Raw genomic sequence first — 12,176 nt, 5'->3', positions numbered from 1 at the left:
TATATAGATTTTTTGTCTCTTTAGTTAGGTTTATTCCTAGGTATTTTGTGGGTTTTGGTGCAATTGTAAATGGGATCAGTTTCTTGATTTCTCTTTCTCCTGCCTCAGTACTGGTGTATAGAAATGCAACTGATTTCTGTATATTGATTTTATATCCTGTGACTTTGCTGAATTCATGGATCAATTCTAGCACTTTTTTGGTGGAGCCTTTTGGGTTTTCCACATAGAGTATCATGTCATCTGTGAAGAGTGGAAGTTTGACTTCCTCCTGGCTGATTTGGATGCCTTTTATTTCTTTGTGTTGTCTGATTGCTGAGGCTAGGACTTCCAACACTATGTTGAAAAACAGTGGTGAGATTGGACATACTTGTCATGTTCCTGACCTTGGGGGAAAGCTCTCAATTTTTCCCCATTGAGGATGATATTACCGGTGGATCTTTCATATCTTTTCTCTATCATATCTTTTATGAAAGATGGCTTTTATGATCTTAAGGTATGATCCTTCTATCCCTACTTTCTTGAGGATTTTTAACAAGAAAAGATGCTGTGTTTTGTCAAGTGCTTTCTCTGCATCTACTGAGAGGATCACGTGGTTCTTACCCTTTCTTTTAGTAATGTGATGTATCACATTGATTGATTTGCAGATATTGAACCAGCCCTGCATCCCAGGAATAAATCCTACTTGATCATGGTGAATAATTCTTTTAATGTATTGTTGGGTCCGGTTTGCTAGTATCTTGTCGAGAATTTTTGCATCCATGTTCATCAGTGAAATTGGTCTGTAGTTGTCCTTTTTAGTAGGGTCTTTGCCTGGTTTTGGAATCAAGATAATGCTAACCTTGCAAAATGAGTTTGGAAGTTTTCCTTCTACTTCTATTTTTTGGATCATCTTCAAAAGAATAGGTGTTAACTCTTCTTTAAATGTTTGGTAGAATTCCCCCTGGAGAGCCATCTGGCCCTGGACTCCTGCTGGGAGGTTTTTGATTACTGATTCAATTTCTTCACTGGCTATGGGTCTGTTCAAATTTCATATTTCTTCCTGTTTCAGTTTTAGTAGTTTATGTGTTTCTTGGAATTTGACCATTTATTCCAGATTGCACAATTTGTTGGCATATAATTGCTCATAATATTCTCTTATTATTGTTTGTATTTCTGCGGTATTGGTTGTGATCTCTCTTTCATTCTTGATTTTATTTATTTGGGTCCTTTTCTTTTTGATCAATCTGGCTAGGGGTTTATCAATTTTGTTAATTCTTTCAAAGAGTCAGCTCCTGGTTTCATTGATCTGTTCTACTGTTCAAGTTCGATATCATTGATTTCTGTCCTAATCTTATTATTTACCTTCTTCTGCTAGTTTTTGGCTTTAGTTTTAGTTTTAGTTTTAGGTTTTATTTTCCCCAGCTCTTTTAGGGTAAGATCAGGTTGTATATTTGAGACCTTTCTTCCTCCTTTAGGAAAGCCTGGATTGCTATTTACTTCCCTCTTATGATTGCCTTTGCTTCATCCCAGAGGTTTTGGGTTGTCATGTTTTCATTTTCATTGGTTTCCATGTTCTTTTTAATTTCCTGTTTAATTTCTTGGTTAACCCATTCATTCTTTAATAGGGTGTTCTTTAATCTCCAAGTGTCATGGTGTTTCCAAATTTTTTCTTGTGGTTGATTTTGAGTTTCATAGCATTGTGGTGTGAAGATATGCAAAGCATGATCTCAATCTTTTTGTATTTGTTGAGGGCTGATTTGTGTCCCAGCATGTTATCTATTCTGGAGAATATTCCACATGCACTTGTGAAGAATGTGTATTGTGCTTTAGGATGAAATGTTCTGAATATATCTGTTTAGTCCATCTAGTCCAGTGCGTCATTCAAAGCCATTATTTCCTTGTTGATTTTCTGCTTAGATGATCTGTCCATTTCTGTAAGTGGAGTGTCGAAGTCCACTACTCTTATGGTGTTGTTATCAATGAGTTTCTGTATGTTTGTGGTGAACTTATTTATATAATTGTATACTCTCATGTTTGGGGCATAAATATTTATAATTGTTAGAGCTTCTTGGTGGATAGACACTTAATTATGATATAATGCTCTTCATCTCTTATTACAGTCTTTATTTTAAAATATAGTTTGTCTGATATAAGTACAGCTACTCCAGCTTTCTTTTGACGACTATTAGCATGATAGATTGTTCTCCATCCCGTTACTTCCTTTTTATTTTTTATTTTTAAGTTTTTTTTACATTTATTTATTTATTTTTGAGAGACAGAGCACAAGCAGGGGATGGGCAGAGAGAGAGGGAGACACAGAATTTGAAGCAGGCTCCAGACTCTGAGCTGTCAGCACAGAGCCTGATGCGGGGCTCAAACTCACAAACCACGAGATCATGACCTGAACTGAAGTCAGATGCTCAACCGACTGAGCCACCCACATGCCCCTCCATCCTTTTACTTTCAATCTGCAGGTGTCTTTAGTCTAAAATGGTCTCTTGTAAGCAGCATATAGATGGGTCTTGTTTTCTAATCTATTCTGATACTGGAGTGTTTAGTCCATTGACATTTAGAGTCAGTACTGAAAGATATGAATTTAGTGCCACTGTGTTGCCTGTAGAGTTCTTTCTGGTGATATTCTCTTGTCCTTTCTAGTCTTTGTTGCTTTTGGTCTTTTTTGTTTTATTTCATCTTTTCTCCACTCAAAGAGTCCCCCTTAGAATTTCTTGTAGGGCTGGTTTAGTGGTCATGAACTCCTTTAGTTTTTGTTTGTCTGGGAAACTCTATCTCTCCTATTTTTTTTTAAATTTTTTTATTTTTTTTTTATTTGAGAGAGAGAGAGAGAGAGAGAGAGAGAGAGAGAATATGAGTGGGGGAGGAGCAGAAAGAGACAGAAATACAGAATACGAAGCAGCCTCCAAGCTCTGAACTGTCAGGGCAGAGCCCAATACGAGGCTCAAACTCACAAACCACAAGATCATGACCTCAGGTTAAGTTGGACGCTTAATCAACTGAGCCACGCAGGTGGCCCTCTTTTTCTATTTTGAATGACAGCCTTGCTGGATGAAGAATACTTGAGGCATATTTTTCTGATTCAGCACGTTGAATATATACTGCCACTCCTTTCTGGCCTGCAAAGTTTCTGTGGATAGGTCTGCTGCGAATGTAATCCTTATAGGTTAAGGACCTTTTTTTCCCCCTGGTTGCTTTCGTAATTCTTTCCTTGTCTGTGTATTTTGTGAATTTGACTATGATATGACTTGGTGATGGTTGGTTTTTGTTGAATCTAAGGGGACCTCTCTCTGCTTCTTGGATTTTGATGTCTGCATTTTTCCCCAGATTAGGAAAGTTTTCTGCTATAATTTGCTCACATAAACCTTCTGCCCTTTTTCTCTTTCTTCATATTCTGGGACTCCTATGATTTGGATGTTATTCCTTTTTAATAAGTCACTGAGTTCTCTAAGTCTTGTATTGCACTCTTTTGCCTTGTTTCCCTCTTTTTTCCTGATTATTCTCCATAATTTTATCTTCTATATCGCCAATTGGCTGCTCTGCTTTATCCATCCTCACTGTCATGGCATCCACTTGAAACTGCATCTTGGTTATAGCATTTTTAATTTTGTCCTGGCTAGATTTTTACTTTTATCTCCACAGAAGAGGATTCTGTGCTTTTTTCAACCCCAGCTAGTGTTCTTAATATTATGGCTCTACATTCTAGTTCAGACATCTTGCTTGTATCTGTATTGATTAAGCCCCTGGCTGTCTTTTCTTCCTGTTCTTTCTTTTGGGGTGAATTGCTTCAGTTTGTCATTTAGGAGGAAAAAAATTAAAAACAAAACAAAAACTCAAATAAAGGAAGCTAGATTCTAGGTGTGTTTTGGTCTGCTCGTTGCAAGAAGCTTGATAGGATAGAGAAAAAAGGGAAAGAAAAGAAAAAGGGGAAGAAAATGTTAAAAAATTTTAAAAATTATATAATAGAATAAAATGAAATAAAGAAAATTAAATAGAATAAAAAATTAAAAATTAAAAATAAAGTAAAAAATTAATAAAAATAAAATTAAAATAAAAAAACAAAAAATTTTCTTTCTGTATCCAAGAAAGGAAAAAAAAAACAACTTAGATGAAAGCAGAAGCAAAAAAACAAACCAAAAAAACCCCAGACTAATAAATGAACCAGCAAACCAAATAAAAACCAAATGAAGTTACATCATTTCCCCTAGAACTGAGACTATGGAGCCCTCTATAGTCCATACACTAAGCAGGTGGAGGGACTTGTGCTGGTCTTGTGGAATGTGCTTGGAGGGCACAGTTGAGTAGGGCTTGGCGTAATGGCTCCGTTCTCCACTATGGGGCGCTGCTTAGCTTAGTGGGGTGAATCAAGGTAGCACATGTGCGCATGCCTGGGAGAGATGGAAATGGCTTCACTTAGGTCCCTAGTCTCTGGCACAGGAGCTTCTGTTCTCACTGACGCACAATCAAGCACCTCTCCTTTGTTTCAGCCCTCTGTCCACCCCTGGCCTCTGCCCTGTTCATGTCTAAGCTGTCCCACTTACCAGGTAGCACCTCCCTCCAGAGTTTTATTTCAGATGGGGTTATGTTTCAAAATCCTGCATTTCAGGGACCCCTGTGGCTTGGTCCAGCCTCCACTCTCTGGGGGAGGGTCTCGCTGAGCAATGTCTGGGTGCTGGCTTGCCCCAGAAAACGCTTGTGCAATCGCACAGTGGCAGAGGGTCAGAGATTATGGCAAATCACAACATAGCCAGTGCCAGGTTTCACTATGCTCTGGTGTCTTTGTCCCAATACCAGCAAACGTGGCTGCTCTCCAGGTCCACTGTGACCTTTGCCTGTGGGGAGGCCGTATGGCCTCTACCAAACGCTCTCTAAGCAGGGGAACCACTTCTCTCCGTGTGGCACACGGACCCTGCTGCCTGCTCTGGGGATTCATCCTAATTCCTCACCAGAGCACCACCAGGCACTGAGCTCCAGAACTTCAGATTTTGCACTCCACTGTTTATTGAATCCTGGTAGTATTGAAACCCTCTCCTTTCTTCCTGTCAGTGGTTTTGGGGAACAGATTTCTCGTTCAGTCCCTTGGCGTGTTTTCACTCCAGCTACTTTTAGGGGAGTGTTTTTCTTGCACTCTCCCGATGTGTTGCATTCTTCCCCTTCCTCTGTCCTCCATCCACAAAAACAGCTCCCTACCCTCTGTGGCTTTTCTCTCCCCCAGTTCATCTCTCCACAGCACATAACTGCCTAACTGCCGAGCTATGTGGCTCAAATTATGCAGATTATTGTGTTTATCCTCAGATCAGTTTTCTAGGTGTGCAAAATGGTTTGGTGCTGACTGTGTTTCACGGACAAGACAAGCTCAGGGTCTCCAGGCTGCTCTGCCATCTTACCTCCCTCTCCCCGAGGGTATTTTAAATTTTTTTTTTCAACGTTTATTTATTTTTGGGACAGAGAGAGACAGAGCATGAACGGGGGAGGGGCAGAGAGAGAGAGAGACACAGAATCGGAAACAGGCTCCAGGCTCCGAGCCATCAGCCCAGAGCCCGACACGGGGCTCGAACTCACGGACCGCGAGATCGTGACTTGGCTGAAGTCGGACGCCCAACCGACTGCGCCACCCAGGCGCCCCACCCCGAGGGTATTTTAAAAGCAGTGGTTGTGAGCAAGTGACAGATTTTTAAAAGAAACTTTTTGGGAAGCATTTTGTATTTTTCAACGAAGAATAAAGGAATGAATTTTTTAGTGTCATAATTTATCCTAAATGTCATTATATCATATACATGTTTTATCTCCACTTGGATGAGTTATAATATAGATAATAGCAATGAGTCATACTTTGTAAATTACTTACTAAGCAGGGGATAAAGCAAAATAGTAAAATAGTAAAATTCCAGAGTCTAAGAATATGTTAAAAATGTCTGCCACTTCTGTTTTCAATTACATAAATTTTTATTGGCATTCACCTTTAATCCTGTTTGTAATGATCATGTGGAAACAGCAATTAAACAGTTAAGAGTTTGGCTTTGACTTTAGACTAACTGGATTGAAATTCCAGCTCTGCCTTTTACTGACTGTGTGGCCTTAGGTAAGTTATTCAATATCGCCATGCCTCACTTTCCACATTTGTAAAATTGTTGTAAAATTTAAATAGTACATGGAGTGGGGCGCCTGAGTGGCTCAGTCAGTTAAGCGTCCGATTTCAGCTCAGGTTATGATCTTGCAGTTCACGAGTTTGAGCCCCATGTCAGGCTCTGTGCTGACAGCTGAGAGTCTGGAGCCTGCTTCAGATATTGTGTCTCCCTCTCTCTTGCCCCTCCCCCACTCGTGCTCTGTTTCTCTCTCTCTCAAAAATAAATAAACATTAAAAAAAAAGAGTACATGTAGTGATTAAAACTGTATTTAGGTCACAATAAAAGTTTAATAAATAGGGGCGCCTGGGTGGCGCAGTCGGTTAAGTGTCCGACTTCAGCCAGGTCAAGATCTCACGGTCCGTGAGTTCGAGCCCCGCGTCGGGCTCTGGGCTGATGGCTCAGAGCCTGGAGCCTGTTTCTGATTCTGTGTCTCCCTCTCTCTCTGCCCCTCCCCCGTTCATGCTCTGTCTCTCTCTGTCCCAAAAATAAATAAACGTTGAAAAAAAAAATTAAAAAAAAAAAAGTTTAATAAATATTAATACAGGGGCACCTGGTTGGCTCACTTGGTTAAGCCTCTACTCTTGATTTTCGCTTAGGTCATGATCTTATGGTTCATGGGATCGAGCCCTGCATGGGGCTCTGTGCTGATAGTGCAGAGCCTGCTTAGGATTCTCTTTCTCTCTCTCTCTCTCTCTCTCCCTCCCTCTCTCTCTCTGCCCCTTCTCTGCTCTCTCTCTTGCTCTCCCTCTCTCTCTCAAAACAGATAAACTTAAGAAAATAAATATTAAACTATATTAATTTATGGCCTTTCTCTGGTGTGTGTGGCACCTTCATGGGCACAATTAGTTGCCTGGACAATAGCTTGCCTCCTTCACTTTCTTGCTGGCAGAAGCTGTCTTCCAAGATGGAGGTCAAAAATGTCTGAGGCTCATTTTTCCAAGCCTCCCTCATATTGGGGCACAACTCTGTGACCTGACTCAAGCCAGTAATCTAAGGATTAGTCTGCTAGCAGGAGGGAGGTGGAGGAGAAGGAGATGGTGATGGTGAGATCGTTTATAGATAATATTTTCTTCCCTTGAAATAAATGAAAAATGTCTAGGAAAATCCCACCTTTCTTTCCAAAGAAGGCACTTAGCTGAGGGAGCCTTGGTGGCCCTTAGGTGGAAGGTGAAGAGGGCAACCAAAAAGTAAAGGGTAGTAGAGCTGAAAGGTTTTAGAAAGAGCCTGTGTCTCTGATGACACTGGTGACAGCTGTGCCAATCTGGAGAGTGCCTAACTCCAGACATCTTATTGTGTGAGGTAACAAATGCTCCGGTTCTTTAAGCCAACATTAGTCAGGTATTCTGTAACTTCCAACCCAAACTGTTACAACTGATAAAGGCACTTAAAAATATAGCATTGATATTTCTAAAAAGTGCCAATCGGTGTTTGGAAACATGTATATAAGTGGTTTAATATGTGGACTATATGATATTTTGATAAAAAATTAATATTATTTTCATCTTCTAGGTAGAATTTTGACCAAGCAATTTTCTCTTCCATACAAAAGGATCATGCTGAACTTCAATAAACTAGGGGAAGAAGACCTACTGACAAAAGCCCATCCAAAGTAAACGGGCCTAAAAGAAAACTATTTTTAAAAAAGCAAACAACAGGACTAATCCTTCAGCTTTCTTAAGTTTTTCTTAAAATGTATACGAGACCAAATGTGCTAACTATGCCAATTTCATATTGTATCCCTGCATTATTAATCTTCTGTTTCCAAAGGACCACATTTTATTTCCTTATGAATGTTTTTCTTCATATTTGACACCTAGGAGTTCATCATTTTCAGAGTGTTGTTTATTTTTTTGTTTTTGTTTTCCTGTTTTATTGTTGAAGTATAACTCACATACAATATTATGTCAGTTTCAGGTGTACAACATATTTATTTGACAGTTCTATAAGTTACTCAACGTTCCTAAGTGTTGTAACTGTCACCATACATTATTATAATATTATTGACTATATTCCCTATGCTGTACTTTTAATCCCTGTGGCTTATTTTATAACTGAAAATTTGAACCATTTTATCCCCTTTACCTATTTCACTGATCCCCCCACCCACTACCTCTCAGGCAACCACAAGTTTATTCTGTTTTGCCTTTGTTTATTTGTTTTGTTTTTTTAGATTTTGCACATAAGTGAAATCATATGGTATTTGTCTTTCTCTATCTGACTTATTTCATTAAGATAATACTCTCTAAGTCCATCCATATTGTCACCAATGGCAAGATTTCATTATTTTTATGGCTGTGTGATATTCCGGTGTGTGTGTGTGTGTGTGTGTGCGTGTGTGTGTGTGTCCTTCTTTGTACCTTCATCTATTGATGAACATTTGGGCTGCTTCCATATCTTGGTAATTGCAAAGAATGCTACAATAAATATAGGGATGCATGTTTCTTTTTGAATTAGTGTTTTCATTTTCTCTGGGTAAATGCCCAGTAGTAGAATTACTGGATCATATGGTGTTTCCATTTTTAATTTTTTGAGAAACTTCCGTAATGTTTTACACAGTGGTTGCACCAATTTACATTTCCACCAAAAGTGTATGAGGGCTCTCTTTTTTTCCACATCCTTTCCAACACTTGTTATTTCTCGTCTTTTGATATTAGACATTCTGACTAGTGTGAGGTGATACCTCATCATGGTTTTGATTTGCATTTCCCTGGTGATTAGTAGTGTTGAACATTTCTTCATGTGTCTATTGGCCATCTGTATGTCTTCTTTAAAAATATGTCTAGTCCGTTATTTTGCCCATTTTTAAATCAGATTGTTTGTTTTTTTGTGTCAAGTTGTACATTATTTGAATTTTTTGAATATTTTGAATATGAACCCCTTATTGGCTATATCGTTTACAAATATCTTTTCTCATTCACTAGGCTGCATTTTTCTGTTATTGATGCTCTCCTTTGCTATGCAATTATGTGTGTTCTTTAAATAGTTAACTAATTCTTAAATAAACTTTTAGTTATATTCATAGATTTTCAAACAATACAAGAATAATAAAATAGTGTCTCTACTCTCTATGACCACATAACATCTTTATGCCATGAGACCCAAATTGCTTAGATTTATTCTTAAAGCTTTTAAAACCTAATCAGAGCCAAATAATAATATATTTTAAGAAGGAAATTTCACACTCATGCATCATTTTCCCTTGGTCAGCCAAAGAAATGATAATGTCTGTAGGATAGAATACTGAGCTTACAATATAAGGATAAGCAATGTTATTTTCTGTATGATATTAAAACAAGTTATTTTGATTTAAAAATTGTCTATATGATATATTAAATGTTCCATACATGAAATAGTTATAGTGATAGTAAATATTGAACATATGCTACAACTTGGGCTGAATTTGAAAGTCCTTATTTAACTGGTCAAACATCCTGGATTTTTGCAAATTATGGTAATTACTGGAATCATTTATAGTTGAGAAGGAAAAGTAGATTCACTTATGCTACTACAGTATTTTTATTTTTTATTTTTTTTTTTTAATTTTTTTTTCCAACGTTTTTATTTATTTTTGGGACAGAGAGAGACAGAGCATGAACGGGGGAGGGGCAGAGAGAGAGGGAGACACAGAATTGGAAACAGGCTCCAGGCTCCGAGCCGTCAGCCCAGAGCCCGACGCGGGGCTCGAACTCACGGACCGCGAGATCGTGACCTGGCTGAAGTTGGACGCTTAACCGACTGCGCCACCCAGGCGCCCCATACTACAGTATTTTTAAAAAGACTCATGTCTGAGGCCTCAAACTCTGTGGAAAATATCTGGATGAAAAGAGATAATCAGATCTAGCAGTCTCACTCCTTGGTATTTACCTAAAGGAATTGAAAACATATGTTTACATTAAAACCTCTATGTGGATGTTTATAGCAGCTTTATTCATAATTGCCAAAACTTGGAAGCAACTGGGATGTTCTTCAGTAGGTAAATGGAAAAATAAACTATGGTGCATCCAGGCAATGGAATGAGATGTCAAACCATGAAAAACATGGAGAAAATTTAAATGCATATTACAAACTAAAAGAAACCTATATGAAAAGGACACATACTGTATGATTTCAATTATAGGACATGCTGGAAAAGGCAAAACTATGGAGACAGTAAGATCAGTGGTTGCTAAGGATTTGCAGGAAGGGAGAGATGAAAAGGCAGAGCACAGGAAATTTTTAGGGCAGTGAGAATACTCTTATGATACTGTAATTATGCATTATAAAGTCATTATGCATTTGTCCAAACTCATAGAATATACAACACCAAGAATGAATCCTAATGTAAACTGTATACTCTGGGTGATAATGATGTGTCAATTTAGCTTCATCAATTGTAAAAAATTTTCCATCTGGTGAGAGATGTTGATAATGGAGGAGGTTATGTATGTGTGTGGACAGGGAATATATATATCATATCTTTGAGTGTTCCTTTCAATTTAGCTATGAACCTAAAACTTGTTTTTAAAAAATGTCTTAAAAAAAGAGATAGAATTCTTGGTTTTATATCATGTGCTTTACACCTTAAAACAACCATTGTTTACTAATATCTACCACCTATAGGACACCTATGATTTAATGAGACAGGGCTATGTGCTCTACAAATATGACCACAATCATCACAACAATCCTATCAGGCAGAACTATTCTTTTTTTTTTTTTTTTTTTTTTAAGAAAAACACAGCTTAGAGAAGTAGAGTAACTTGCCCAAGACTTGTAGCTAGAAAACATTAATATAGGTTGGTTTGTTTTCAAAGCCCTTGCTGTAGCCACTGTTATTATAACAACTCATATCAACCTCACCCCACATTTATGTCCAGCCCAAACTACAATGGCTTAGTTAGTGCAGAACTGGAGTAGTTGCCTGTCTCAGTGGTTTCTGGTAAGGACCTCTTTCAACAACAGGTAATATGTTGCCCACTCCTATAGACTAAATGTTTATATTCTCACCAAATTTGTATCCCCATTGTGATGATATTTGAAGGTGGGGCTCTGAGAGGTAATTAAGGTCATGAAGGTGGAGCTTTTCTCTTGGGAGTAGTGCCCTTACAAGAAGAGACGTGAGAGCACTCTTTTTCTCTCTTTCTCTCTCTCGCTTTCTCCCTCCCTCTCTCATATGTGAACATACAGCAAAAAGGTATCCATTTGAAAACCAGGAGGAGGTCACCAGGAATTGAATTGGCTGGCATCTTGATCTTGGACTTCTCTGACTCCACAACCATGAGCAATAGCCTTCTGTTGTTTAAGCCACCCAGTTAGTAGTTCTTTCGTCATAGCTGCCTGAACTAAGACACCCACTTTCTCTTTAGTAAAAGTGATGCCTTTTGTTCCCCAAGACTTTGTTCAGTCCTTGTTTAACTTACCCTGTGGACAACCTACCTTACGGTAAATGAAGTTAACCTAATTGTAAAACTTAAATAAAACTACAGTAGTCAAGAGAATATGATGTTGGCATATGTTTTGATTATCCATTACTGGATGGATAGGATGGAAGGTCCAGAAGTAGACCCACACATGAATGGTCTAATCATTTTCAGGAAAAGCAAGAAGTTAATTCAATGTGGAAGAGAAAGCCTTTCAAATAAATCATGGTAGAACAACTGGATGTCTGTATAAAATCAAGTAAACCTTGACACCTGCTTCATTCCTTATAAAAAAGTGATGCAGAATGGATCATACATTTAAATATAAAAGCTTAGAATCATAAAAGGTCTAGAAAAAATATAATATACTCACAAATATAGAGTTGTAAAGCACAAAAATATAAAAGGAAAAATGTTGATATATTAGATTGTATCAAAATTTAAAATTTTTGCTCACTAAAAGGTATCATTAAGAAAATGAATAGTCAGGGTACAAAGTGGGAGAAAATATTCATTATATATATTTCACGAAAGATTTTTTTCAGAAAACATAAAGAACACCTACAAATCAATAATAAAAGGACAACCAAATAAAAAATTGGGGAAAATAACACTTCATAAAACATATACATATGGTTCATAACTATTAAAATGGTGC

The 12,176-nt window shown here is 37.9% G+C and overlaps 1 long non-coding RNA gene across 1 annotated transcript in view; it reads left to right on the top strand.

The window, feature by feature from the left end:
- The window catches only part of LOC121027415 (uncharacterized), a 45,404-nt gene extending 37,186 nt beyond the window's left edge, over positions 1-8,218 (top strand). Inside the window, exon 4 of the long non-coding RNA XR_005788730.1 lies at positions 7,629-8,218. This is a non-coding gene — a long non-coding RNA (uncharacterized LOC121027415). The remainder of the gene's footprint in view (positions 1-7,628) is intronic.
- Positions 8,219-12,176: the final 3,958 nt, after the last annotated feature.

Source organism: Herpailurus yagouaroundi, unplaced genomic scaffold, assembly GCF_014898765.1.
Source record: "Herpailurus yagouaroundi ecotype Mexico unplaced genomic scaffold, PumYag 77, whole genome shotgun sequence".
In the NCBI taxonomy this organism is placed as follows: domain Eukaryota; kingdom Metazoa; phylum Chordata; class Mammalia; order Carnivora; family Felidae; genus Herpailurus; species Herpailurus yagouaroundi.
The sequence above is the reverse complement of the archived record's forward strand: the minus strand, read 5'-3'. Positions and strand labels throughout refer to the sequence as shown.